Source organism: Thermobia domestica, chromosome 8 (assembly GCF_964235325.1).
Source record: "Thermobia domestica chromosome 8, izTheDome1.hap1.1, whole genome shotgun sequence".
Classification (NCBI taxonomy): domain Eukaryota; kingdom Metazoa; phylum Arthropoda; class Insecta; order Zygentoma; family Lepismatidae; genus Thermobia; species Thermobia domestica.
Window position 1 is genome coordinate 198,826,214 of NC_137461.1, and position 25,559 is coordinate 198,851,772.

Genomic DNA, 25,559 nt, shown 5'->3' on the forward strand with positions numbered 1-25,559 from the left:
TGAAGCAACTTGCTCGATTATCAAATTATGAGTATTATTATGCAGAGTGGGTGATCTGTTTAACCTAGGAGTGTTAATAAGAGATTCCATGCAATTATGTTGCTATTAATCGAACGGATAAAGTTTCTAAGCTAATAATATTGCTAATTACTTTGACGCGTACTATAAAGGTTTGAGAGGAGTGGGTGTTCTAAAGGGAAATAGATATGTGAAGATGCGTTCGATATGATTGTTAATTTATCCGTACATTATGTATCTCAGAATGAACGTTAAGTGTCTAGAACTACTAACTATGTAGGAAAACAGTAACATAAATTTGCAAATAAAGTGAAAAAAGAATAGTGAAATAACAGGAATGATATTATGATTGTAAAAAGATTACCCTTGATGATTGTAAAAAGATTTTAAAATATTTATGAGGTGTACGTGTGATATTTCTTCATAATACGTTTCGATATATAACCAGGAATCAGAGTAAAATTGTAATAGTTGTTAACTTTTTTTTTTTTTTTTTGCATTTTTAATTCTTAATGCAAACTGAATTCTAAAATACGTAAATATAGAAGATATTTTCCTATAAGTTTACTGAATCTAAACAAGGATCACTTGTATATACAAAGTCTTGCTACTGAATCTATGAAAACAGCTAATGTTAGGTAACATTTGGAATCCAAGCATTTACGATACAAAACCTACTTCCATTCAAATTTAGGGAGATATGGTGGCGGCGTGGAAGAGCGCCTACTTCTGATAAGTATGTTCCTTGATTCGATCCTCAGCCAAGTAAGTTTGTGCTGGACAACATCCGTGGGGTCTCTGGGGATAGAATCTAGGACCATGCTCACTAGGATCAAATCAAGTTCTGTTTCATCCCACATTCTTAATAAACCGATTTTTCCATCATAATTCGGTTGACTTAATCATTCGTTTCCATTAGCTTGAAGGAAGATAATCGTGGGATTTTAAACTGAAATATTTCATTTCACTTTTTTCGAGACCAAATTTTAAAACGCAATAAAAAATCCAGAATAATCAGATTCTTGAAGAATTTATCAAGGTAAGCGTTATGTTTTACGAGATGCCCTGAATTTACATAGAACATTTTAGTGTAAGCAATTAAAACAATGCAAAGTGTACTTCTCTGATGTTGCGAAAGTAATTTCTTAAGATCGGTGTCTAGTGAGAAAAGTAAAATGCTTCTATGCATGAACATATAGGAACTAAAAATATGTGATATATCAAATAAAACATTCTAATTTCTGGAAAAAAGGCTGGTAACAGTTTTTCACAAATTGACGGAATCAGTTGCACTACAAAAAATATATGCTAATTTTCATATGTTACATGTAGGAAAATAAAATTATTATAGAAGGTATCTTGTTTCCAACAGATGAACTTCTACAGTATACAACAGAATGCACTTTTTATTGAATTCCATTTCATGGGAGAAATGTGTGGGCTCAATACAGACTTGCTCGTATCAGATAGCGAAATTGGACATACTTCTCAAGAGGAGAATGTGAAATGGAGCTGCTAATGTGTTTATCGAAAATACTTGAAAAAAGGATGATTCGGCAATCATTAAAGAAAGTATATGAAGCACTAGTTAAGATACAAAATGTCATTATATCTCTGTATTTGAATTACATGATCTTTGAATTGCAAGAATTGAGGGAAAATATGTGAAGAACTCCTTGTGTCTTATTGATTGCGCATGCACCTCTGACAGGGAAGATCTAGGTTTGTTTCCTGGTGATAACTCAAATATGTAGTGGCCCACGTTAAGCTGGGTCAACATCTCATAGAGCTTCAGCACTAAAAATACGCTAACCTTCAAATCAACAGTCGATTAATCAATGTAGGGCATTTGAAGAAATTAGGATTTGCTATAAGTAATTGCCTTTGAATGCAGATGTATATTGTATATTTGGTTTAAAAATGTTGGAATCATACTTTGAGTAAGTGACTAAATATGACTGTTTCTAAGTAATAATAGATTTCAATTGATTTATTGAATAATTACCTTGGTTGTATATGCCAGTTTTTTTTAGCAGATATGTTTGGTTACTTTAACATAATAAATCTTCAAAGTAGTTGTATCAATATATTTTTAATATTTAAAACGAGGTTGAGACAGCAATTATAAAAACACGACTGTTGGCAAGCTGGGCTGCAGGTAATATTCTTAACATCTTCCCTACATTGAATTTATGACTGAAGTTCAATGACTAAAGATTGTCAGAAGTGGTTCATCAGGTTTCGTTGTTGAGCATCTGAATGATTTAGAAACTAGCTTCAGAGATTACTTTCTTTCTGAAATCTCTTTGACAAGATACTATTTCTTGGTTAGCCTTATAAATTAAAGACTTTGTCTAAGAATCAGTAGCTTGATCAGTTTAGCGTTGCTTTTAGCAGCAAGGTTATATGAAAGGTAGACCTACAGCTTGACGCGCATTCCAATACACAATACTTCTCATCTGGAGCTTTATTTGAGGGGAAACAAGACGAAATTGTTGATTCCTTTAATACCAATTTAAAATTTTATCGCCATTAAAATATCAAAATATAAGGCAACAGAGTCAAAGTTGGCAGACAGAAACCTGATAGTGCAAATTTAGTGAGTGATTAAGCTTAATAACCGGTGCTGCACGTGACAGCGCGAAGACAGCGGGTCAAAGCTGCTAACTGTCAGAGACATTGGGCCAACCATGATTGGTCACAAACGATACAACACGATGGGACATGGGCTGTATGAGTCCTTGGATTCCCTCCTGATGTATAGTTATCCACGTGTCTTCAAAATGATACCACAACTCGTCGTCTGTGATTGGCTAACTATGAAGGTGGGATAGGCGTTTTGAACTATCAACCAGAAGTGTTTAATCGGCTAGAAATCGACGGAAAACGGCGTTGAAGCAAGAGAACGAATCTTGTCCAACGAGTAGATGTACAAGCAACTTGAACGTGTACGTTGTTATTTTGCAATGGAGTCCCCACCATAACTTGGACTAAAGGAAACATAATTGATTCTAAAACTTAGTAAAGTATCGTTGGCTAGTCAAAGGCACGAACGGGCATGAAATCCAATGGCACCCAAACCCTTTACATCTGTTGCCTTATGTTATCAGAAAAGACTAATTGAAGTACTAACACATCAATCAGAAGGCGATTCAAAATTCTAACAACGCTCAGCTTAGTAGTACGGTAACGCAAAGAAGGATGCGGCTATCATGATACTGCAGGAACAAACGATATTCTCCTGAATAAAAAATATCCTACCATTCTTCTTTGCATGCGCTGTGTTCATAACACCGTTGTAGTTTCCCATACCTATGCTGTACATACAAGCGGAAATGGGCCATATTCATTTTTCTCCCGTTTTCATAGATGATGTAAACCTGTTCTCGGATAATTGTTAACTGTGAAACAGAATCCAGTGCTACAGGTAGGTTGTCGGATATGACATTTTGAATCGAAGGGCCATACACACAAGTGATATATTCTAGCGGTTTATAGTAAAATATTATATTGTTTAGAAATTGTTTACAAATATTACTTCGTAACCTAACAATGCAAGAAGTTCGGGGATATCTTCAATCATCACCATTTGTTAAGCACCTAGGTTTTGAGATATTATGTTATAGAACAACATAACAGAAACTCCACAGTTAGGATTGTAATTTTATGAAGATGTGCTATGGTTTATGGAAATGAGCTTAAGTGCAACTACATGTTGCCCTATTCTCTTTCGATAGCAGCTACCTAGGAAATCACTGAAATCATTCATAATAATTTTCACTGTAGAATGATATTGACTTTCTCCTAAATCGATGCAGCCTTTTATATTGTTTTTGACTCAGCTAAGTACACTGTACTGGCAGTGTAGATGGAAAATGATATCGCAGTGAAGTATTTTCTTAAGGTTTCGATAATCTCAGTCTATGTTACTCAAGTAAATTTGCACATACATGTAAATCATAAAACCTGACAGGCTGTCGCTTGAAATATGTTAACAACTGAGAACTCAATGAACGTACCAGTGGTCATTATTTCTTGTAAATGGTTACAGTCAAGGAGCTAATATCTAAAAAAGATATTTCGCTCAACCGGCGCTATATCTTAAGTTTGACACTACAGTTTGGTAGAATGGGTTATATATAAACACCCTAGATAGTATGTTACTTCACTAATTTTCTGGACGCCATTTTGTATTTGATCACGTAAATTCGGTCACATTCCGCAGTCGCTGTCGTTGCCTTAAAATGTGCACAATTCCGGTTAGAATGAAGGGATTTAACACTTACAATGGAATGTCATTCATTTTGACAGTTGATAAAATTTGCTTTTTAATAGTGTCAACACTGTTTCATTTGGATAGCCGCCGCTCTCAATAGCTGCTTTTCTTTCCCCTTTCTACTTTTCCGTCCTTGTTTAGTTTGAGTTGAGAACTTGGCGGCAATGGACACAAAAATAAAAACCTCTCAATCATTTTGACCGTATCTTTCTCTTAATGTTATTTCTTCATCGGTCTAAAATACCGTATGTTTTGCTTAATGGTGCTGGCTTTGCATTTTTCAGTATAGCTTAGTAGTGTGTCAATTAGATTGCATTATGTTTTTGACTGAAATGGATCGTTGTAGTCTCAAAAGAAGTGTCGATACAAAAGACCCGGACTTCAGCGACCAGATCCGTAATTCATTGGATGAGATTGAAACAGATTCAGGAGAATCCTATTCGGAGGTGGATGATTCCGATGCAGATCCGGATTTCGTTATTTAATGTGAAGAAGAGTGTGTTGCAAGTGATGAATCCAATGATGTTATTGATGATGATGATGCTTTGATCAAGGACGATCAAGTTCAAGTAAATGATAACGAAGCAAGTATACAAAATGTGGTAGCTGACAACGTTGAACTTCCCGATTTCTCTTTGAAAGACTAAGAAAATCCGAATATGGATCAGATAATGCGTGGAACAGTAAACCTTCGCGAAGAAATGTGAGGACTCCTGCACGAAATATAATTAGAACCGACTACCAGGGATAAGAGGTCCAGCGAAAGCGTTGGGAAATAATCAAAGTAAAGTTGTGGTGTGGAAGCTTTTCTTTGATTCCGACATCATTGACAAAATAGTTACTAACACAAACATAAAATTGGCTACTGTTAGAGAAACGCTTGCTCCTGGCACAAGTGCTGGTAACTATAGAGATACAAAATATTGAAGAAATAAATGCCTTTGTCGGACTGCTACTTCTCTCTTCAATTCTAAAATCAAACGATGAAGAAATGAAGTCTCTCTTTACCAACGATGAATTCAATCAACCCATATTTCACGCTACAATGTCAGGTAAGCATTATAAAATACTGATAGGTTTGACAATTTACAAACACGTGAACAGAGACGAAAGATGATAAAGCAGCTCCAATTTCTGAGGTACCCGATTTCTGGTAAAGGAAGTGGTGGGGCAGTATTGACGGAAGAAGAAAGAAATATGAGTATACTTACACAGTCACTTATTCGACATTGTAATCCCATAGAGGGAAGTTGAGGAGCTTGAGAGAAGAAAACTCACCTACGTTGGTACCTTGAAGAAGGATAAGCGTGCGATCCCTAAAGAATTTCTGCCAAATAAGGATCGCCCAGTTGCTTCTACTCTTTACGGATTTAGGAACAATATGACACTTCTTTCGTACGTACCCCAAAAGAATAAGGCAGTGTGCCTTATTTCAACTATGCACAACACAATTGAGACAAATCAAGAAAAGAAGAAGCCAGAGGTTATATGTTTTTATAACACACGTGTGGTGTTGGTGTTTTCTGCCAATCGAAAAGCAAGACGATGGCCCCTAGTCGTGTTCTATAGGCATATAAACATAGCTACTGTAAACTGCTTCATAGTCTATATGAGCTTCTTGGAAACTACTTTGCAGACATGACATACATTCACAAAAAGATAGCCCATGACCTGATTGTGCCACATCTTCAGAAGAGGCTAATTGACACCCTTAATCTTCCAAGAGACCTGAAGATGGACATCAGAAAGATTATAGGAAACAACCATTCGTTAACAAGAGCTTGTGTGCCGAATGAACGCTTGGATGGAAAAAGGAAAACTTGTGTCAAGTGCCCACCTGAAAAGGACAGAAGACGCAAAATAAGTGTTTCAGATGTAACAGCCATATTTGTGGACAATGCGATAGAAGAATGTGCTTTAACTGTTCAGCCGAATGGGTATAAAATGCGAAAAAGAACGTTAAGAGAGCACAGAAAAACATATATCACTTTTATTTTATTCAAACCACTTTTGTTTTTGTGCTTATGACAGAAAATACGCCAAATCTATGCAAATTTTTATTTCACAGTTTTGTCCTCTCTATATATTATAGTAAAAACAGCACTGTGCTGGCGATAAATAAAACGTTTGTAACATAAATGGTGTTTTAAAAAGATTGTAAAGAAATATTCCCTAATTTGACAGTAATATTGGCAAAAAACAAAAAAATTCCAAAAGACGGTAAAAATGACCGACGTTTCGCTTAATGTTATAAAAATCATGTTTCGTTATATGTGTTAGATAACAACCAGATATCATTCCTGGTATTATTAGATCTTACTAAAACATTTGATTCAGTTCATGACGACTTACTCCTAGCTAAAATGAAGTACTATAACTCTTCCACCAACACGATCCAGTGGTTCAGATCATATCTTGTAGATAGGGAACAAAGAGTGGTACTAAGAAACCCTAAACTTGCGGTACCAAACCGAATCAGCCTTCAAAGAGGAGTGCGACAGAGATCAATACTAGGACCTCTGCTATTTTAGTCTATATACAGCAGACGTACCAAAGCTACACTCTAGAATACATCTGTACGCCGATGATACACAACTCTGCTTAGCCACGTCTCCAGAGCACGCCTTACAAAGTGCAGCACTCATCAATCAGGACTTAGAAATATTTAGTGATTGGTGCTTGTCTAATTCCTTGAAAATAAATGCAAGTAAATGCCTATTTACAGTCATGGGAACAAGGAAAAGTCTTAGGGAATTGGAAACTGGACGAATTAATATTTCCATTCGAGACAGGCCGTTAGATTACTCACCTTCAGTAAAAAATCTCGGATTAATACTAGGTGGTGAGTTGAACTGGAAGCGACATATATCTACTGTATCTAGTAATCAATATCAATTCTGCGATTATTATATAAATATAATGATTTTCTAAATCAGAACACAAAATTGTATTTATTGAACACGCTTCTTATTTTTTCACTGTTCGAGTATTGCGATTCCCTATATGGACCAGCCATTACTAAATCCTTAGCAATGTCAATTCAAAAGTTCAAAATGCCTGTATGAGATTTATCTATAACACACGAAAATGTGAACATATACTGCCCATACTAAATCAAGACAATATTCTAACAATGTCAAGGAGACATTTGTTGCACCTGTACTGCCAGATGCATAAGGTCATACACAATAACGGTCCCCTTTATCTTAAAAGTAAGCTGACGTTCCGAAATGAAATCCATCCATACGAAACAAAATATTCCCGTACACTTGACATCCCGCGGCATACATTAACAAAAGCAGCGAAATAATTCTCTATTTCAGCTGTGAGAGCCTGGAATTTATTACCTTCCGATATAATCGAGTGCAAAGATTCTTGACCTTCAAACGTAGGGTAAAGGATCATCTTTTACATCAACAGAAACTTAGCTTGAATACTTACGCCTTAGCCTGCAGCAAATAAACGAATTTTGCATATTGTAGTATAGAGGACAAGTTCTAGGCCTATTGTATCTGTACAACTAACTATTATATTCTTACTTCATATTGGTTTTCTTCATATATATATATATATATATATATATATATATAATATTAGTTTATAGTAAACTAAACGCTATATGTTTATTGTCAGCCTACGGCTGAACCTCGCCTCATGAATAAAGTCATTTTCAATTCAATTCATTTCAATCTTCAGTGCAATAGTTAAAAATTCTCTTCTGGAAATGAAACGTGTCATTACGATGTTCCATGTGCCATTGCATAAACTTCGTTTTGTCTTCCCTGTCTTACTAGACATATCATTTGCACCATAGAACTTCGTTTCTGGAAGCAGTTTAATATACGTTTGATTTTCCTTGGTGTTAAAGAAATGAGGGAAATAATCTTTGGTTGCAGGTAAATTGAATGGTTTTGACAATTTACTTAATGCCATAGGTAGAAAATTCAAAGAGACAATGAATGTTAGGTTATTTAGTGTTAAACTCATTATCTTGGTTCCGTACAACACGACAATAGGTTTCCATTGATATTGTTGCAGCATTGAACATGTTACAGGATAATTTTGCACATGTCTGTTACACTCACTGTATTTTTTAATGACAGTAGAACTTGGAGTCGAAGCAAGCAATAAAGACTGAATAGTGTCAAAATGACCGGTGGAACAAGTCAGATGTATGGGAGTGCGATTTTCATCATTGGGTCCCTCGTACATGATATCTTGACCAGAAAATTGGTGTACACTATAATTTTGTACTTTTTAAGATGTGTCTGGAATTACCGAATTTCATTCAGACTAGCACCATTGTCTAAACTGACTCCTACATCGGAACATAAGCATCCACTTCTTGGTCCACGATTCATTTGCTCTGATTTTGATACTTCTTATAACGTTTCACATCGTTCACGTTATAACGTTTTTGTATTTCTTCAGAACAATGGCAATTACAATGACGGACACTAGGCATCTTGATTCTTGATTCTTTACAATTTCTTTTTCTTACAATTGGTTCCTGCGGGTGGTGAATTAAACTGTACTTCCAACATTCGACTTTCAATATTGTATCGCTTGTAGTGTCGAGCTACTTCATTTACAATCGTAAAACCCAATTTGGCCTTGATAGAAATAGCAAGAAACGAACAGGAATAATTAATGTAAAAGGTAGCAAGAAAGGTATTTAGCGGCGTTGATTTAATTTTTCTGCAAAGAGAAAACAGAGAAAATCCTACACCAATAAATACACCTCGTGATAAGCAGTAAATCGTAAAACTTTGTTCAAACTTTTAACTACGCAATTACTGTGGAGGGCCTAAGTTTGATTTCCATTAACCCTCGAGTAGTCGCGCCGCGGTCAAAAGCACCGCAGGAAAATTATTTTTTATCGTGTGACAACTCTGTTTGTCCGACAGACTCCACGTCTACCTAATCTTACCCCTCATCTTCCCGAACATTCCTGCTCAATCACTCTCTTATCCACTGTTTAGTTTAAATACTATTGATTGTTTAGTGACTCTGCGGTGCTTTCCACCACGCGCGACTAACCGTGTAATGTTTTTTTCTCAGTGTTTCGCTCTGCACGTGACCTATGCATTGGAGATGTTTTAAGCTTTATAAACATAAATATTATTTTAATAGATGGAAGAGAGGTCAACAAAGTTAAACTGATACCAAGTGTGGGAAAAGAGGAAATTAGAAATGAACAGCTTAAAAAAACAGAGTGAAAAGTTAGGAAAGGACTATTCGGATAAATCAGCCATGATGATCTCACGGAAACTTTGTGTGAGAAAGATCATAACAAAAAGATAATGGAGAAGTGAGTTTGCACGAAAGTGGAAGTGAGGAGTCTGCGAGCCAGTCTGAAGATCTTAAACCCAGAAACGACCAGCGATTCCCCGAATGTAGTCAGCGCCGCAGAGGTCGAAATAAGCGACGACGAAGTGTAAAACAGTGTAAATTTGAATATACCCTAGAATAATTCAATATAGTGTTGTATAGGCGAAGTTTCAAAATAATAGGACCGCAAAATAATTCAATGTAAATTTGATTTGATTTCTATTTAGAGCCCTTTCAGCATCAAGGCTATGTAAGACGTAGACCTACTGCTTAACTTGTGATCCGAACCACATGAACTCCCACCGGGATTCGAACCCGGAAGTTCCACGCCAAAGGGGCGTATGCTAACCGCTTAGCTACGAGTGAGCTATAATTGAATGTAAAATGCGCTTTGAAGCTTTGTTTTATTGTAATGTGTATATAGTATTTATTTTACTAATTTACTATTGCATTTCTAATTTTAGACGAACCAAAGAGTTGACAAAAACAAAAGATCGTCATCAGAATTAGAATTTTCAATGAAACCAGTGCGTAGTTATCTATCTAAAGAAATATGTAACGAAAAAAAACACTTTATTCCAAATAAGAAATAAAAAAAGAAAACAGTATATTTTTAATAGTAGCTTCCACTAATTGTTACTACTGTAAAACTTATTATAATAATAAATATTTTAATCCCTCTTAATCAGAAAATATACAAAATTACGTTTCTAATACAAGAAAAAATGTTTAAAACGATATTTGCAACACACTATGTTCGTACGGTCCTTTTGACCGAGCGTGACTACTCGCGTTACTTTTTCAGTGCGACTTCTCGAGGATTAACCGCTCAGTTTTCAAGTCTTGAATAGTGCCATTGCTGAAACGGTCGTTTTATTACTGTTATACTTAAAATCAAACCAGGAATTTTTTTAAGATTCTTGTCTTAAATAATTCGGTTGCTGAAATAGATAGTAAAAGGTTTCAGTGTCATCATACTAGAAAACAAACCCTGGACCCTTATTTAGCAAAGATGTTATTCATTACATGAACGATGATTACTTTCAATCAGCATGGAGACCTTGGTTAGTTCATGGTGAGAGCTTAGATTTGACGTTTCAAATAATCGTATTGGTAAATGGATAGTTTATTGTCATGTCGGAAACCGAACCCTGATTTTTTTATTCCATGTCTTAGACAGTAACATTGATGAAATGGACCGTTTATGGTTAATTAAAATAATCTGGTGATGAAATAGGTACTACACTATTTTGCTGTTGTTATACTGGAAATCAAACCAAGAACGTTATTTATTAATGGTGTTTTTCATTACATCATCTTGTGATTTTCTAAAGGTAATTTTTCTAGTTTAAATTGATCATGTACAAAAATCACGTTAGTTATAACTTTTTAACAAATTCTCGGAAATAAAACATTTTTATCCCCATGCACAATTTATAAAAGTTGATAATCAGATGTTAGTGAAAATCGTTTAATATAGTTTAGAAATAACAGTGCATAAGAAATTCTCAGATATTGTAATATGTTTCTCACGTCTAATTTTAGAAATTCAATATAATAAATAAGGTTTAAGAACCACCCCAATGATTTTTTTAAAAGGTTTTCGTAAAATTATAAGCATATCTGTTGTTAAAAATCTCAAAATGTTAATATTCTAACTGTCTTGTAGACTTACAAATTATTTTCAACGGTAACTTGGACGTTGAAATTTAGGAAGTCACACTGATAAAAAGTGCACGTCTTGTTTCATCAACAATCTTCGTCAATATGAGATTTGAAACTAAAATTTAATTTATGTAGCTCTGAAAACGTATACACTATTAAGTGCTGTTACTATCAATCAATCAAAACGAAGAAATTAATGAATGATGTGTCTGAAAAAAAAATTAAGACAGCTTTAACAATTACACATCAATGAATCAAAAACGAAGAGATTAACGAGTGATGAGACTGAAAACCAATACGAACACAGCTTTAAACATTATGGAATATTACGACATAATCATGTGTAGTGAAAAATCTTATAATATTTTCAAAAAACAAAACAATCTATCTACATGCATGATTTATAAATAATAGGACGTAATAAATTCCCAGACACTGTAGTCATAAAGGAATACATGAATAAATGAAATTGTTTCTACCTGTGTTGAGCTACAATCTTTGTGACAGAGAATCCTTATAATAGGCGTAAGCATTTCTTCTGATATTGGACTTCGAGATGAAAATTATGTGTACGCAAACTATACTCTAAATACAAAGCATTAACGTTACGAAAACAACATTTCATTTTGTTTTGTAAATTATAGAGTAAAACTTTTATCAAATCATTTGCACCATTAGAGATAAACGGTTAGATGCGTAGATTATAAATCTAAAAGTTGATAATCATGCGTTAGCGGAAATCTTTTAATATAGTTAATAAATAACAAAACGTAACAAATTCTGACAGCAATATGATTTGCATGAGCGATTTTAGATATTCAAAATAATAAATACGGTTTAAGAACCATTCCTCTGATATTAAAAAAAGAAGGAGTCCGAAAAAGTTTTTTTAAACAGCATAGTAATAAATAATAGTACGTAACAATTTCTCAGCAACATCAATGGGACACAAATGTGCAGTTTCTAAAAGTCTATATAGTCATTCATTAATAAAACGTATATGAAACGACCAGGGTTCGATTTCCGATGAGGCCATTCGATCCAACAACTGTAGGAAGCTTTCTTTTATCAGATCGACCATTCTGAAAGAGGATTTTTCTAGTAAAATTTTAGTTTGAAATTTTAGTTAGACAAATTTAGTTCGAATTTTTTTACTACAAGTTTTAATTTGAGAATTTTGTTTTGAAATTTCTTAATTAACACTTGTTTTAAATTTTGTAAATCAGTGACCGAGGTGCTTGCTATGATACAGAAAGTTCACTAACAACACTTGCTGTCTTAGGTAATCCCCATCTCTTCCTTCATATCTTTTCTCAAGAAATAGAAGATTTTACCCGGGAACGGTCGACTGTTGACTTGTGACGCGAGCGGTCGACAGGTGAGCGCTGCGCTCACTTATAATAAAATCGTTTCTATAGAGGTTTATGACTTTATTTTCAACACATTTCTAAATGTTGACAGTATGTGATTTATTATTATTATTATTATTATTATTATTATTATTATTATTATTATTATTATTATTATTATTATTATTATTATTATTAAAATAACATCGCAAATAAAATTATGATGCGTTTATATAAAACTATTTCTTATTACCATTCATTCTTAAAGTAGTTTATATTTTTATTATCAAAGGTTTTTTTTATGAAATCAATTTCTGTTATCCCATAAGCAATACAATTAGTTGATTATCGTTGTCACTTAAAATTATATTTTTATTATCATTATCACATATATCGCATAAGGATTACATTTTCTTAAAAAAATATTTACATAATTCGAGCGAGTTTTTAGTACATGCTCTTCATACTATCCGTATTTTGAGTTCGAAATTTCTAATGAAATTAAAGATATAAATATCTTAGTGTAAACACTGTACTTGTGTCTCTTGATACATAGAGTAGGTATCTCAATAAGACGCTGTTCTACTGCAAGTCCCATCACTGTATTGATGTCACACATTATACTTCCAGAAGATGTTGCCAGTGTGTTTCCCACAGATTAGCACTTGACAGGCACCATATCGTACCGTTTTCTTATGTTTTTCGCAAACCATAGTTGGATCTGCTCCTTGTTTTTGTCCATGATCTTGAAAAAATCACTCACGCCGTCGGTCGACAGGTGAGCGTGGCGCTCACAAATTACGCATTGTCACATTTATAAAGCCAATGCTACTCCAACAGGAGAGAATGAAAAGGTTACACTTGACTCTTAGAAAAAAGACACATGAATAGACAGCTAGATGGTGCCTCAAGTCTGTGACCGCACTAGGGCGGCTTTAAAACGAAAATATAAACCAGGGTGAGCGCTGAGCTCACCTGTCGACCGTTCCCGAATTAAACAAGGAACCACTGGATGGATTATTTTATAGAGATGAATTACAACCTGTGACGTTATCAAAAACGTTTTACATAGATAAAATCTAACGTACAAGAAGAAAAGGTAGCAGAAAAGATCATTTTGTTGCACAAGTCCTAAATGGCTTAAGTCCTAAACGGCACTAGTCCTAAACGGCACAAGACCTAAACGGCACTGGGCCTAAAAATCTCTTCTGGTGCTACCATAGCGTCACTGCCAAGAATACTGTCAATCTGTTAGTTAAAGTTTTAGATGTACACCTTCATATTACAAAACCGGATTCTAGCTTAGTTCTTACAAGTAATTTGTATAAATACATATTCTATCGTTCTGAAACCAAAATAATAATAAATAAAGCATATTTTTCTTTCTTGCTTTGTTGGAAAAATATTAACTACCTATCAAATGTGATTACGAGATCTTCCATAATGTATTTTTTGTTTTCTATTTCCACCAATTGACCTTGTATTAATAACATAATATTCTGTTTTAGTTATATACGTCATAAATTTTGCTTTCTTTGTGTTGACTTGAAGTAAATTATTTTCTTAGACATACAACTATATTTATCATAGTCAACTCTTTCCGTACAAGTAGTTGTCAACTAAGTACTCTTTACTCGTTACCATTATTAACAATAGTTTGAATTTCACTAACATAGCTGTTACCGTTGGAATTAACTATTATTATCATAAATAATAGTAATAATAATAATAATAATAATAATAATAATAATAATAATAATAATAATAATAATAATAATAATAATAATAATAATAAATATATTTCAAGTATGCTACATTTTTGAAACCTGAGCCTTGATTGTACGTAAAGTAACAATCAAAGGTTATGCAAAAAATTGCTTAACACCCAAAACAAACTGTTGCCCCCTCCATGTGAGAGTTCGTCTGTGCTTAATAATTACAGCAAATTAATAATGTTTATAATAGAATGTGAAAGAAACACTTTTTAAAAGATTAAAATACGTCAACATGTTAAAATAATTAAAAGAACCAAATAATTCATCACTCTTGTACTTGCATTTGTTTAACTGGACGAACCCAGACCTAAAGGAAAACTTTTTCTGCCCAAATTTCATAAGCAGTGGAAAAATTCAATATTATAGAAATTGAACCTCCTTACCTCCTAAAATGTGCAATTTTCAAGACTCTAAAACATTTATTTTTTGCTTTTAGTTAAAAGTTGAAATATCGAGTTTCACGCATCCAGCTTTAGCAAATCGTTCTTTACTTTATAAATATTTTCTGAATACGTAATGAGGAATTCAAACATAAAGAAAGGGCACCCTTTATTCTTTCCCTTTTATGTGTTAAATCTTCATTTTTTTCTTTGTTTTACTGTGGAAAGTTTATAAATATATCAAGTTTCATTTTACTAGCTTCAGAGATTTGCTAGATATGCTACTCTTTTTTAAAAAAAAATCTTACCCCGCTGTTTTCACGATACGTATTTCCAAAAATTCTTTCTTATATCCTGCTTTCGTAAGAAAATGATTTTTTAACTTAAATTTAACGATTCTACTTGTAGTAGTATACCCAGAAAATCACTTATCTTAATTATTTTGAATAAGGGTACAGAAGATGAAGACAGTCAAACAAATGGACTTCCAAGAATAGTTTCCGATTTTTATTCGTACATTTCCCACTAGCTGGAGTTTTAAATTCACGCACTATTAAGACCCAGGTTTCAAAAAGGCAACAGACTGAAAATATAATAAAAAAATATATGTATTTTATGTATATATTTATTATGTATGTATATGTATATGTATTATATGTATATATTTATTGTCTTATTCAAGCTTTCGTAGTCTGGAAATATACTTTTTGTTTCCTTTAAATATGAAAAAGCCTGCTCCCCAGAAAAAGTCTGCAATCTGCATCCATAAATGACTATGTATTGATTTCTTCAAATGTATTGCGTTGCGTATTACGTTAGTAATTTAGCGTTATTTGTTGATTTTTCTTGCTTATACATATCAACTCTATCAAACCACACTGCGATATACACTAACTGTCTGCGTTCTTAATGTATATAGTCGGTTTTTAATATTCACTTGTGAAGTATCTGGTGGACTTTTGCCCTACTTAAGCAAACTTTGGTGAGCTTTAAGTTAGTGGGCTTTTGTCCTACTCTTAATAAAATATACTCCACAGAGTATATATATTAAAATTCTGAAAGGATACTTGGTTTCAGAAGAGTCTGGTAAAATATGCTGCTTAAACATTTTTATTAAATTCTTTTTTAGAAATTAGTTATGCGATTCTCGAATCTCTATTTCAAAGAAACGAATTTTTCTTATCCAAATATAATTAATTTTTAGAATGAAATAGGTCATTTAATCTAATTCATGTATAACTGCAGAACAGATAATAATAATTTTAGTAGTACAAATATAGCTGTTACCGTTGGAATTAGCTACGTTCGTAACATTATTGCCCACTAGTTACTGCATCGTCGCAATTTCTTATGATGATGGCGAATTTCAAAACTAAAGCAGGTGAATGAAAAAGGCACAACACCTAAACTGCAGAAGTCCTAAGCGGCATAAGACCTAAACGGCACAAGACCCAAAAATCATTTCTCTTAACTAGTCCTAAACGGCACAAGTCCTAAACGTCAATAGTCCTAAACGGCACAAGACCTAAAAATCATTTCGCGGCACAAGTCCTAAACGGCACTAGTCCTAAAGGGCACAAAACCTAACCCAATCCTCACCAGAAGTGCGCAGAGAATTTTTCTCCTGTTCTTCAGTCTCCTCCCACTTCGATTTCATGATTTTATACTCTGATGAAAAGTATTAAATACCGGCAAGAAAAATTCTAATATATAACCTGTTTTTTATGCGCCTTTCCAACCACTCGAGTTTACCCCCCAAAAACGCTATGTCTTGGTCTGAGACCATGACCAAATTTTGATATCTTTCGGCTCACTTCTCGGACCCCCAGCCTACATACAGACACACAAATAGATAGATATATTTCTACACTTTTAGTTTAAACTGTCATTTGATTATTAATCTTGTCTGAGAAATATATATTACAGTACGTAGTAGACCAAAGATAAGTATTTGGTGATCGAGACCAGAATGATGTGTGCAATATGCCTACCATCTGCAGATGTTTAGTTGCTTACTGATATGTTTACCGACACTGGTGCAGATGTAGGTACGACGAAATTTTTCAATGTGATATTGCAAAGTTGCAAAAGAAATAAATCGGTATAAATTCTGAGTTAGGCTAGACAATCGAATGCGAAAACAGACAAAGGAACCGTGGCGCTCGAGACCTTGAAGCTTATTATAGAATAAATTCTTTCAAGTGAGCCCATTTCTCTGAGCCTAACGGGAAGGAACTGTGTGGTTCCAAATGCCTTTTTTTGCTCTTTGCTAAGTGATCTTACTCAAATCAGGAACGAACTTCCAACGAATATAACAATAATAAAAAACTGATGCTCTCGTTGGGTTGGGGTCCAAAATAACTACCAATTACATGTCTACGGTCACATACAGAAAAAAAGAAGAAGAAAACATCATGTTTCATCTTGTTTCTATATATCCATCTATTGATTATTTGTGTCCTTTGTCAGAAGCGAAACTAGTATGTGTTATTTGTATGACGGTGTGCTGTCTTGAAACTCCGAATCGATTGCTCAAAAGCGCTCGTCGACAATATTTCACCAACAGAAAAGAAACGAATCATCCTTTTCATGTGATATGCGATGCAGACACCCAACCGTTTTTCCCCAGGGACGAGAAATGCGGGTGTTTAGTAGGCCTATCTACCTGCTAAATTTCGTTCAAATCGGCGGATAGCACTTTGTGGACGTTCCATGTTAGGTTATTATTTTGCTATACCGGTACTATATTTAATCGAGCCTATACTCTAATTCCCCTTTTTAGAGAAGCGAAAGGCTTTTGAGTTGCGTAGATTTGTGTAATATATGTTAACGTCTAGAAGATACCGTCTCCAATAAAGCTCGTTTTCTTACTCATTTCCAAAAATAATCCACTCCCACGCTCTTATTTAAATTTCAAAATTTGAAAGTCTTTTTACATATTATATCCTCTTTGACAAGGCATTATTTCAATATATGTTTGTATGAACTAATGCAGGCGTCAATTCTCTTTCATAAGACTAATGTACTTTTTTTAAAATATGGAATTAGTACGGATTTGACATTTTGAAATATTTTTACATTTCGAGCATTTTGAAATATTTTTCCATGTCTTGATACTTCACCCCCTGGGCACCCCCTCTCAAACACCATAGATAATGTGCTAATGGGATCAAAGTTTCATCACTGACCACAGCGACCTCGAAAGATATGGCTCTGTCATTAATATCGAACATTTTGTATTATTTTTCATGTCTCGATATTGGTGACCCACCACTCCAACCCCAATACATGATGAGATAAAGTGGTCGGAGTTTCCTCACTGATCACAGCGACCCCAAAAACTATTTATTTGTCACTAATATCGAGCATTTTGAAATATTTTACATGTCTTGATACATCACCCTTTGGACCCTCACTCCAACTCCATATAAGGCGTGCTAATGGGATTGAAGTTTCATCACTGATCACAGCGACCCCAAAAACTATGAATTTTTTAGTAATATCTATCATTTTGGATTATATTTCATGTTTCGATAGCCCACCCCTATTAGGGATGTTCCTTTCCTTATGGGGGAGGGGATAACTTTGAAAGTAACATGAACTCGAATATACCCACTAAAAATACTTCGTCTTGATCTGAGACCATGATAAAATTTAGATTTATTTTCAATTCGTGCGGCTGGTACCCAAGCGCATACAACAGACAGACAGACAGAAGACATATTATCAAAACTAAAATCCATAATACATATCTTCATTCGTAATATTATTTTAGCATACAACAACAACAAGTGATACGTCTTTATCATTCAACGTTCACCATCTGCTCCCACAGAAGTTTCCAGACATTTTCCCACTAGAGCTGTGAACGAATTGGAATACGAATCATCAATATATATACACAATTATGTAGTCTGTCATCTTATCTTTTGTTCTTGAATTTACACAACGTATTTGTCTTTTTTAACGCTGAATTCAATGTATAACGAAAAAAAGGAGCTAACCTTGGTAACGTTAGAATTCAGTGTCATTACCAAGTACGTGTCTCTGAAACTCTTTGTAGTTAAACGAAGATACAACATGCAGTTTAATACTTCGGGCATATTCATAAGACGTGTGACTTAGGGGTGTGTTCCCGATATCGCACCGGGTTTTAAATCACACCACCCCTAGTTTAAAAGGAACCGTAGTGCCAACATGTAATCTGGTAGTTAAATTAAATACTTAAGCATATTTCTATAATTCCACAGTTAAGCGATGACATTCAGTAAGTTATGTGCGTGTGTGTAGTTGCAGTACAATTGGAGTATTTTTTATTAATTTTCTGGGTATTTAACAGTAGAATAGGAATTAAGGTAAGAGAATTAGCTTATGATTCAATAACTAGTAATAAATAAAATACCATTAATATTATAGTGGAAACCTAAAGTTATTCTTTTTTTAATTTTTGAGGTATGTAAAGGATCATTTTTAAATAAAATACGTAGTTTCCCAAATCGCACTACTACCGCATGTCCGAAATCGCACCAGTGCGATCTTGGCTCCCGTAGTGAAATTGTTTTTCCTGGTTTCTTTCTCATTACGGTTCACACAAGGTGGGTACACTACAATATGGAAAATGGTCTCTGGAGTAAATAAACCGTGCTTTAAAAGAGTATATAGGAAGTAAAGTGCGCTGCGCAGTCCAGTACCAGGAAAAAGTAGGACTACCCACGGGCAGCTATAAAGAACAAATTCTTTCATCAAGTCCTTACAAAAATATCATGAAGAACAAAGGCAAAGGAAATCAAGAGTGTCCAAACGTGTGGAGAGACCTAGTCTTTCTTAACCGTCAGTTAGGTCTGCAAGGGCTTCAGTTAATCTTAACACCAAAAAGTGTTTTCGAAAAGTAGATTAATCTTCTAAATCACGATGCTCGGAGCTACATATTCCCAGTGTTTAGAATTTAGCTATTGAAATCGATGAACAAGATTGGTTTGGTACCCTTTGTCAACAAAATTTAGTCGAAGATTTGGTACAGTGTGTTTCTTGTAAAGTCTGGATACATGAGTCTTATACGGATGTTTCAGAAGATAAACGTGCATTCCAATGTGATTTTTGTTCACATAAGGTGTAGTTGTCCGTGTTTTCCATAAATAAAGGTACTTTACGTTTCATAGGGTTATGAACAACATTGCTATTGGATTGTTGCTTATTGAATCAAAACTATGGATATTTTTTCTTTAATGATATATTTTTCCTCGTATTAATAACACTAAGATAAAAAATGTGATTTGTTTTACATATAGATTGCATTTCTACTTGGCTCATTTCTAAGGTGTTATTTCTGTGCTCGGTTATTTACATTGCAGTTTTTTTCTCTTTAAAGATGTAATATTTCTCATCTTAATAAAACATGAATAAAATAATGTGATATTACATGGAAATTATAATTTGTTTTAACCATATGCTTTTCTGTAAAATTTGCACGTATTAAAATGACGGTGCGATTTTGGCTTCACATAGTGCGGTTTGGGAAACCTGTTGCGTAAATCGCACCAATTGCGGTTTTCTAAAATATCATCATTTTTATCATGATAAAGATAAGATATAGTTATGAAATTACTGTGAAAGAATTGGGAAAGTATAAAGTTCAATACGATCAAAAAATCATTTTAAATTTCTTCAAAAGTTTCGAATTGAAACCGTTTATGTAAAAAGTGATTGCGATTTTGACTACTCTCCCCTAAATATTATTATTTACTATTGATATTTCTAAGTTATTTTTCTACTTACCTATTTTTATAAACATAAAATATAGTCAAAGATTTTGAATTCATTGGAAGACAAAGCACTGCACACATCCACACTCTGTCACTTATCAAATACAATTACTCTTTACTAGTCATATATATATATATATATATATATATATATATATATATATATATATATATATATATATATATATACGTGAATACTATGGACAAAGCATGCCATAACATGAATTGTGGGGTTTATTCTAAAGAATCTAAGAACTAATTACGTTCTCATATCATTTAGGCTAAAAAATGGTTTTGAAACTTTACTCAAAGCATCCTTCAATTTCAAACGGGTCTTCTAATATTCAGGGCCACATTAACCACATCAAATTTCTCGTGTGACCTCAAGGCTATACTAACATCAAATTCGTTGACATAATTTGATATTTGGGCTCTCTGCAAAAGTGACTTTGATAACTAGTCATCGTTTTCTATGGGGATGTGTTTAAAAAAAATCTCATCATGGCTTCAACACAAGCATCATCATCATATATTATAGCTTCCGTTGATGTAATTCTTTATATAACACTTTCATGTACATCACAAGCCTAATGGGGGACTTGAGTAGACAGATTTTCATCCCAAGCTGTTAAACATTATGAAATGCTATGAGAATCTTCCGTTCATACTCAATGGAATCCAAATAACAAATTATTCACTCAAGATCTGAGAAAGTCACGTTTCATTTTGTTTATTCAGGCATCTCAGGGGGGATAGAATCAAGGCTAAACTTCGATGCTGCTGCTGATGTTGTAACAACTTTCACGTGGGACCCATGGCCAGGCACTTGCATAAAACAACTTCTTATCCCACGTTTAAAAAAAATCATGAAATTCGATATTCACCTTAGCAACTAAGATCAACTCGATCAAATGACACATTTCATACATTCTGATACCAAAATCTATTCCCATGGACACTCACGTCAAGGCCTATTCAATGTATATGGGGGCACCTGCACATACGAATTCTCATCGCATGATTTAAAAAAAAAACAACATAAAATTCGATATTCACCATAGCAACTAAGACCATAGACATCCAAGAGCATACTACCCTATTCCAGGTTAGCAACATACTAGTTTCGGCCGGTTTAGTCCGGGCGGAAGAGTCAAAGGTCAAATTCTGCTATCCGCCGGGATCGAGGTTTCGAACCCAGGTCTCGTATTTGCAATGATCATGGGACGTTATACCAAAATTTATAATTTTATTGACTTCCTTGAAATACATAAATTTCATACACCTGAATGGCAAGTATGCAGCATATTCAATCACAAACCCCTGTCTAGTACTTTTTAAAAAATACAATCATTAGCAAAGGCAAGACATACATCTAACTCTGAATGTCTATAATGTTTTAGTCTACGTACTTTGAACTATATTCCTACTACGTATCGAGTTTAAATTCCATCCTCAAAGCTTTATCCAGCTAAGAGGTAATTTACAGTCCTCTCACTCCGTTCCCATCACTCATATACAAAATAATCTTCAGAGAACGATCAAACATGTTCAAACATGTATCTTTCCTTCGTCTTTCAATACCAGCTACATTTCTTTACAACTTGAAGATGCGTTTATTTATTATTACGTTGAACATTTATGCAATGTGATGTCTGCACTTGCAATTTAACGTTCACTTAAGCTATTACCGGGAATCCACTAAGACGTGTATACTATTTACAAAAGACACTAATGCACTATTATTATTATTATTATTATTATTATTATTATTATTATTATTATTATTATTATTATTATTATTATTATTATTATTATTATTATTATCCAATACTTACCCTGATAATATCTCTGCTTCCTTATTAAATATACCCACACACGCACCACTGAATATAGCACCTGCTTTATACGAAAGTCTCAAACATAATAGACACTATTCAAAGCAACTCACATGATCCCTGACGTAATTCCATTACAACCATTTATTCCATTGAATAAGCTTAAGATAATGTCGAATAAACGCAGACGTCGAAGATGACCACGTGTTTGCTGTGTAACCTTTGAAATGTGCTAGGGGTACAACGCCCCAGACAATCTTCCTAAGTTGATTGGATAATAACACAGGTTTAAAAACATATGACCTAAGAGGGGACGTGCTTAAAGATTTTATCATCCAAGGAATCTAGAGAGCTGAGTAATAGAAGTTCAAGACATAACATGGGAGAATATGTTATCTCATCAAAGGAAATAAACAGTATCAATAACAGGTATCTCAGAAAATACATGGTGTCTTGAGGGCGGTGTCAATCAGTGTATGCGGTGATCATCTTAGTCGTCTAACAGGGTGAGGGTGTAGTGTAAGGGTGTTCGTTAAAACCTTGTGACCTAGGAGGAAATTGCTTAAAGATGTTATCATCCAATCAATCTAGAGAGACGTGGTTAATGAAATTTCAATCTACCTATTGTGGGTTAATGAAAGTATTGTTACTACCACCCACTCAGAAACGAAGTAACTAATAGTAGTGTGCAACGTGGCCTCTATCAACCAATAAGCATAGAGTTCAGCTAACGGAAAAGTGCTGTGGAAGGGTTGTGGCTATGATACCACATGACTGGAAGGGGTGGAGCTAGGGAGGGGGGCTTGGTTAGGCTGTTAATGGGTGCAGGGGTTAGGGTGTGGCCATGGGCCACGTGACTAGAGGCGTGGTTTAAAAGGTGGGAAAATTGTTTGGTGACGTTGGCTAGTTATAGTGGGACCCTTACTACTACCATGTCGGCATATAGCGGTCATGTGTGCAGTTTCTGTCAATCAGCGGTCCCAAAGGCCAAAAGGGATGGAAATCTCCCAGAGAGAGGAACAAAAGAAAACTTTCTTATGATAAATTCTAGCTCAAAGTTCGAAGAACTTGCGGTTTGACAGTTTTTTATAAAGGAGCTGAAAAGTGCTATCGGCTAAGTAATTACAGCATTGCAAATGTGCAGGTGGGTCTATTAACATTTCAGTTTGTAGTAATAGAGAAATTGTTATTGCAAGACATTATTGTGAAAATATGTTTCATTTCTTCATCTATCGGACGTCCCTTCGAATATTGTAGGTTATTGTTATCAAACATTTAGGACACTGACATATTGGTGTCGATATATTGATATGTCAATATCGATATCGATATATCGACATATCGCACAAATCTAGATCCGAGAAAAACGACTGAAATATACTGGAATCAACAATCAAAATGTAAATATGTTCTTCCGTTTCCTTACCCAAGTTTAGGGGAAGGGATGAACCCGAAGTAAATTTTAACCCCAAAAAATTGTTCAATTATAAGTAGTTATAACGTCCCTTTATTGAAAAATATTAATAGGAAACTATTACTGTAATTTACCTTTTACTTCTGTTTCCGATTGTCATCACAAATCAGTGACAGTACACATATTTTGCATAGTATAGCAATGTAGTATATAATTGTTCACAACATAAACCAAAGATGAAATTCCTGTGACATTAAAGTAGAATGTTCTACAAAATGATTATAATTCATTGTTTTTGTTTCAATCAGTACTTTTGCCACAGACTCAGAGCTACAAGACTAATAGAACTAGAAAATACAGATTTCATTCCCTTTTTTCTCAAACTAAAAAACTTCTGCATTTTGCTGAGATTGTTATTTTTGAAATACAAGTTCTCAAACGTGGGTTAATTCTTATCCAGGGATTTCGAGGAAATCGATACCCGAATATATAAAGTTTGTCGACTCTCAAATCTCGTCAGTGTGTTAAAAGAGATTTCACATTTCATGTTGTTATTCGTAAGTTATAAAAAGACTTTTAGTTGGCTATATTTATGGCGAATTACTCAACTTACACATTTACAATTATTGAAAACTTATATTTATAATTTTTTTAAACATAAAAATTCATTACAGTTCAGTAGAATGCAGTAGCCATAAAAATATGAAGGGCATGAAATATTGTTTACTTGTTGAGCCGTGCAAACTGAATGTAAAAATGAGTGATTTTTCACCCATACTTTTATGTGGCAGAGTTTGAAGACATGTGCCTCGTGTCATTATTGATCCTGGTAATATGCAAGGGCTGGTAATAGGCAAGTTGGTGTGAGTTTTATTTGTAACTTGACTCGACTCGAAAAATTTTCTCCAACTGAAGTCGAGACTATCCAAAACGAAGCAATTTATATGAGTAATTTTAAGTACTCTTTATAGAAGAATGTGATACACAGGAATACGGAAGACAATACAATAATTTAACGTCCACTGCACTGCAATTATACCAATAATAATAATAATAATAATAATAATAATAATAATAATAATAATAATAATAATAATAAAGATGAAGAAGCAGAAATTTTAAAAAACTATTTTTTATCTTCCTGTTTGTCTCGTTCTATTATAACACCACGTATAAACATGAAAGGTGGAATGCTTTCTCTACGAATCCTAAAATGTACATAATTTGTTTACTGGTTGACTAGTGACCTCGGTGGTCGTGATATCTATGATGCAAAGATGTCAATTACGAAGTTTTCGGTTTCAGATCCCAAGAAGCATGTATTCCGGCTTGTGCCAAAAATGGTTAGCACTCAAGCACACTAGCCTATATTATGCCGTAACCACACTCGGAACGAGGATTCCCTCACTCTGAAAATAACTGCCCATAAATTACTACTTCAAAGATATTTCATTTAGACATTTTTACTACAGTAAAACCTACATATATATTTGTAAAAAAAAAATCAAGAAAATTTCGTAATTGTTTGTGTGAGCGCCAGAAAAATGTTTTGCAAATATGTTGAAATTGGAAAAAAAATAGCTAAAATTTTTAAAACGTAACCACATGCGGTGACCGGAATTGCCCGCACTTTAGAAGTTTATTATCCTCTTAACCTCTAATACTGTTTTCCAAAAGTAGTCTTTATTCTTACTTGAAAGTACTTTTGCAAAAAATATATATTATACTAAATGAACACACATGAAACATTTCAA